The 6367-nt window shown below is 31.3% G+C and overlaps 1 protein-coding gene across 8 annotated transcripts in view; it reads left to right on the forward strand.

Moving 5' to 3' along the window:
• LOC108726946 (longitudinals lacking protein, isoforms N/O/W/X/Y) overlaps positions 1 to 6367 on the forward strand; it is a 245629-nt gene that overhangs the window by 157018 nt on the left and 82244 nt on the right. The gene's annotated exons all lie outside the window — the stretch shown is intronic.

The following is a 6367-nucleotide window of genomic DNA, read 5'->3' on the forward strand; positions in this document are numbered from 1 at the left end:
CCTACCTTATTGAAGTATCACATTGTTCGCGAGCATGTAGGCCTTGCGTCGATCGAGCAGATGCATTAAAATCTGAATTTTGGTTTACATATAACAAGATGAAAAAATGATACAGCGTTAAGAATACATTTCCGATAAAATCGTAAATGAACTTTCGTGAAAGTGCATCCATCTTATCGAAAAATTATGTAAAACGTTTGAATATTTTGCGACTAATCCTGGTCTTTTAGAAAAGCAAAGCGAATTTTGATCTGATAATAAGAATTTTTTTTATTAAACTATGGAGAGATTATATGAGCGATATGGTGGGGGGATACGAGATTTTGTATAAGTTTGCACTACTTTTTCGAGAAATAATGATTGTAAAAAACGTTCAGTTAATTCTTCTGTTATTAAGTTACCTAAATGTTAATAAATGCAGCATAAATTATATTGATTTATTAAATTCAAGTTATACATTACATTGAATTATTGTGTTATGGATAATATTGTAAAATATATGAAATTTGTTATTTTATAACGCAAGAGAATATATATTATATATTTTATGTGTATTCTATAATCATAGTTTTGTGGCTTATTTTGAATAATAAAATTGTATTATATAATATGGTTGCGATTTATAAAAGTACTATTAAATATTAACATTTTTTGTAAATTATATGATTTGAATATAAATTTTTTTGCAATTATAACAATAATTGCGATATTTGGTTCAAATAATTATTGTTTATGTAACATTTTCTAAAATTAGTTAACAATTTTCTAAAATTTTATATGTATTTTATATCACTCTATTTTTACATGCGTCCTGCGATATATTTGTGCAAAAACATGGTGCTATACTGATTTACTCTACATCTATATATACATGAATTACTTTCTTTTCTTTTCGAGATTTATAAATTAAAATTTCCTTTCTAATAAATGTTGTACATTTATTACAATATGTGATGAAATCAGATATAGTTGTATTGATGCAATAAATTGATATGCATTTTTTAGCAAGAAATTTTCATGATTAATCTCAATTATCTTTTCTGATACTATTCATCGATAAATTGTATTAATATTCATACTTCTAGTTTCCATTTTTTAAGCATTTCCTCGAATTTAAATCAATTTTGATAAAGATTGTAAAATAAAAATTTTATTTTTTATTTCAGATATTTCGTAACGCAACGAGTTCAATTTGGCGTTTACGTGTTCGTGATATCGTCGTTGTATCTCTCTGTGTTCCCCGCGCGTTTCGCCAACTTTTATCGGAGAACATAAAAACTCTTCTCTCGCGAAAGTGGCTTTTGACCATTCTAATACTCTTGCGTCTAATTTGTAGGATTCGATCCGGCCGCGCAGCAATCCGAGGATCTTGGAGAATACGTAGGCAAACCCACCTTTACATGTCCGAAGTGTGGAAAGGGCTATGCGTGGAAGGCGAGCCTCCAGCGTCACCTGAGCACCGTATGTGGCACACCACCCATGATTTTCTGCAATCTTTGCGGATACAAGACCAGTCGTAAGGACGTTCTCTTCAGGCATATGCGGCACGTGCATCCGAGATCACAGTAGCGCAACAAGGATGAACGCGTTTCGTACCGGCCTAAACGCATCCCAATCTACTATGGATGATCCATATCAACCTCAAAGCACAATGAATTATGCATTTCTCAGTTTTATGCAATCGATGCATAATACAATCAACTGAAATATATTAGATGCTACCCACACAACACAAGTGACTGTTTTCCGACTTACAGTCGACTTTTCTCAGTCAGCTTACAATCGACTATGAAAAGTCAACTGTCAGTCGGCTGTTCCCAGTTGATTTAAAGTCGACTTTCAACAGTAGCCTTATAGTTGACAGCAGTCGATTAGTTGCTGACTATTAATTAATTTCTAAAAGTCGACTGAAAGTCAACTAAGTACAGTCAACTGTTAGTCAACTATGTTTTAGTCAATTACAAATCGCCTGGCGCGAGTTCCGACCACCACCGCGTGAGGGCCACGCGGCGAAGTATTAACCCGTATTCAAAATTAGTCCCGCGCTACTAGAAGTAGGGCTTCACGGAACCATCCGGCATCTTTTCACTCTAGTTAAAGTGAGCTCCAAAAAGGGCTTCTTCTTCTCTAGTATCAGATCACTCTACGTGTTGTACTTTAGTTTACGTTCCATTTTTTTGTTAACTTATTGAACGTTGATGACCATAAAATATCTTTTAGTTATCGCAATATCTAAATAAGTTAACAAAAAAGTGAAACATTAATCATTCAAAAGTTGACTATTCGATAACTTGTCAATTTTGATTAGTTCGATTAATAATAGTCGATTGTTTTCGGGACATTAGTGAGTTTTTGCAATAATGTGAATCCAGATATGGTGAATGCTAAAGTAACGTTATCCTTTTCTTAATTAGTTGTTAAGAAGAAGATAAGCTGATCTTAGCGTTCATAAAGCTGGATAAACGGTATTGCGAAAACTCCCTATTTTCGACGACTGTTATCCGACATTCTGTCGACTATTAGTCGACTCTTGACTTTTTCAGTCAACTTATAGTCAACTTTTAGTCGACTTTGTGTTGTTTGGGTACATTAGAGAATGACTGAAGTCTAGTCTACTAGACATTAATGTGCATTTTATGATTGCAAGTGCAATTAAATATATTATAAAAAATTATAATGCAATATTATATAAAGAATAATGAATAATGAGTAATTTTTAGTGAGTTACGTAGACATTTTTTTCGAAACCTCCCTCATTTGATTTTTTTAATTTGACTACCTTAGTATCCATTTACATTTTACTGATGCAACCATTCTCTTTGGATATGTAAATATATGGATGATATCACTGATAATCAAATAAGATCAATTGTTTTAAAGTTGACAATTTTCAGGGATTTCTACATATCTGGCTGAATCATTGCTTCGACGTTGATCCGTACTACTGAACTTTAGATCTCATATATTGTAGCCTATAAGAAGAAGAAAGAAATGGATGAGATTCTAGCTTAGCAGCAATGGGTTTGTGTTGTGTACATTTTAATAAATTTCTTCATTTTTATCTTATGGAACAGCTGAGGTTGTTTAAATGAAAGCTGTTTAATTTCTAATATTTACAATTTAAAAGTGACCTAAACAATCGATTTGTTTAACGTATAGTCACATCAATCAGTTACATACTACGTGACAGTTCATGGCGATCAGACAATCATAGGTCTCTTTTATGCGGACGATTGTTTGCAATTGTCCCTATATAAAACGAACATAGCTGCATCGTAGCTTCCTTCGTCTGTTTCAGATAGCAGCGGTTGGAATTTGCACAAACGATATATGTGTCCTCACTGCAAGAAAATCTACGCGCCGAAGAGTCTGCTAAAGAAACATATGCAGTTCGCTTGTAAAATGAATCCGCGCAATACCACGACATTCTCCTGTACCTTCTGCCCTTACAAGAGCATATACAAGGCGAACATGGAGAGACACGTGAGCAATGTTCATAACACCGGCACTCTCAAGTTCCGCTGCGAGCTCTGCAACTTCCGCAGCAACTACTCCTTCTGCGTTCGCAGACACATAAAGACCTTCCATCGATTGGATGACTTTCGGAAATAAACTACAATACCTTCCTTTTTAAGTTTCTATTTTATTCTTACCGATGTTCAATGGGGAGCAGTACAATTACACACTGTTGCAATTGGCTGTTGCCAATCACAGCGACTTTTACGAGGGGGGATTTTTTATTTTTTTTTTCTAGCGTTGTGATTGGCTGGTGTCCAACTGAACATGTGCAACTAATATTCTGTGCAAACAGGATCCCTTTTCGAAAAAAATAGTTGACAACGAGTTATCACCATGAGCGTTTCTTTTTAGTCTTCGAATGAATGAAGATTTATGGTTTCTCGATAATCAGATTTTTCCGCATGTTTTAGAACAGAGTTGAGATTTAGTTACACATTTCGGCCGATTTTTAGCTTGGTTTTTGCCCCTTCACCAATTCGCGCGCAGCCTAAATGCCGATCGGCATGGGTTGGTGAAATAAGGGGCAGGAACCAAACTGAAAATCGGCCGAAATATGCAATTAAATCCCAGCTCTGTTGTAGAACTTACCCGTAAAATTAATGTGACTCGACATCACATACATATATGTATGTTTATAATAGATACGTTCTTCCTTATCGTATTTAAAATAATCAGATTAATAAACAAATTAAAATACGATAGAAAAAATAGAGAAAATAAACATTATCTTTTCTTTTGCGCAAATTCGGCTATTAATTTATCTCGCATTCTTCTGAACATGAAACTGTGCGATGAACCGAGGATGTAAATATCAATGACAAAAGAACAAAGATTATTTTTCTCACGATTATTTGAGTCAAATTTAGTAAAGAGAGTGCCACAATATTTAATTGTATTATATAAATATAATTTATCTATAACCGCATACGCTATCGTAAATTAATCTAATGACAATCAATTACAGCGTGCGGACGAATGGGTACTCAAATAATTAATGAACAGAGATTCCTATCAATTGAGCGGCCACAATTTTTTGAAACAATTTTATGTAATTATTTTGACTAGATTATGAAAACTGTAACTATTTTGACGTAGATTATGAAAACGAACACTCAAGATTCGTCAGATTTAATTCACAGACAATATCTCCGCGATTCAGAAAAAAAGAAAAATTTTATAATATATTGGTATACATTAATATATTTTAAATTGATGCAATGTGTGATTTTAAACATTGTAATTACGATAAACGATTATTATAAAAATAAGCCTTATACCTAATTCAAATCCCATCAATTTAAATCCAAAAGAAGAATGTATGAAATTGTGTAGGCAAAGAGAATAATTTGGATATTTTGTAAATATGATTAATGCTATCAAATATTTTGCTGTTTGTATTTGCTGAACAGGATTCAAATTATTTTTCTAGTGCGTTATTGTCCAACAAAATTTTACATTTTTATTGTAGCTTCACTCGTTGAAATATGTAAAATATTGGAGATTTTTGTTGAAAAGTTTGGGATTGATTATTAAATACGTGAGATAATAGAAGAACAGAAAGTCATCTTTAGTTTATAATCATAATGACAACTACGATTGAACCTACATAAAAATGCTCGTCGGATTATCACGCTTAGTTAAGCTATAATTACATAACTTTATTTATATTTGATTCTGTAACATCTTGTACTATGTAACATTACGGAAAAAAAATTAGTGTATATGAATGTGTATTTTTTTCGATAAAATAAAAAAAAACAGTTTTTTTTTATTCATGAAAAAATTCGCTTTTCATAGAATTAATAAAATAATATATATATTTTTACACGTAAAAACATATATTTTTTAAATAAAATTGAATAAATTATTCAAGAAAATTATTATTTTAATAATTTTTCAACTTTTTTTTTATTTTAAAAAATACATATATATCCTATACATGAGAATGCATTATTTTAATAATTCTATGAGAAAGTAAATTTTTTCACAGATACACTGAAAAAAAGATTGGCTGCTGCAGCAAATTAGATGGTAAAATATGGCATAGCATTTTTAATTGGTTGCAATAGCCAATTTTTGGTTGTGTTAGCCTATACTAAACGTTTTTTTATCAGAAAAAATATTTTCCTTAACTTTTTTCGAGTAGATATTTGAACTAATCAGAAACGTTTTCAAGAACCTGTTATAAAACGTTTTGAAAAAACATTTGTGAAACGTTTTTTAAACGAATATATGCTGGATCATATAATTTATATTTACAATAAATATTGTACAAATTTATAATTACAAATAATACGTGTGGCTATTATTTTCTTATCAAATTTTTTTTTTCTATCTCTTCTTTGCAACATACGCATATTTAATGTACGGACTTATTTCGTGTGTGTGTGTGTGTGTGTGTGTGTGTGTGTATACACACACACACACACACACATACACACACAATATATATGGAGAATTTCTTGAAGGATTAAAAAACTTATACATTAAGAAGGATATTTAATTTACATTAAATTATATTTAATTCATAGTTTGTAATATATGTCAAGAATGTAAATGTAGCAGAAAATAGAATAATTTTATATAATATGAGAAATTTGTGGTATAATCTAATCCTTCGTTGTTAATATTCAAATGTCATTTCGTATGAAGTCAATATATTTCAAAATATCTTCATGCACATTAAATGTCGAAATTAATTCTTAGAAATAGATATTATAATTGCATGCAAAAGATTGTTCATGTTACCTGTCCAATATAATTAGAAAATGTGTTTTATATACATTTTCACACACACACACACACACACACACACACACACACACACACACACACACACACACACACA

This window comes from Mycetomoellerius zeteki, unplaced genomic scaffold (assembly GCF_001594055.1).
Source record: "Mycetomoellerius zeteki isolate Tzet28-1 unplaced genomic scaffold, Tzet1.0 scaffold458, whole genome shotgun sequence".
Classification (NCBI taxonomy): Eukaryota; Metazoa; Arthropoda; class Insecta; order Hymenoptera; family Formicidae; genus Mycetomoellerius; species Mycetomoellerius zeteki.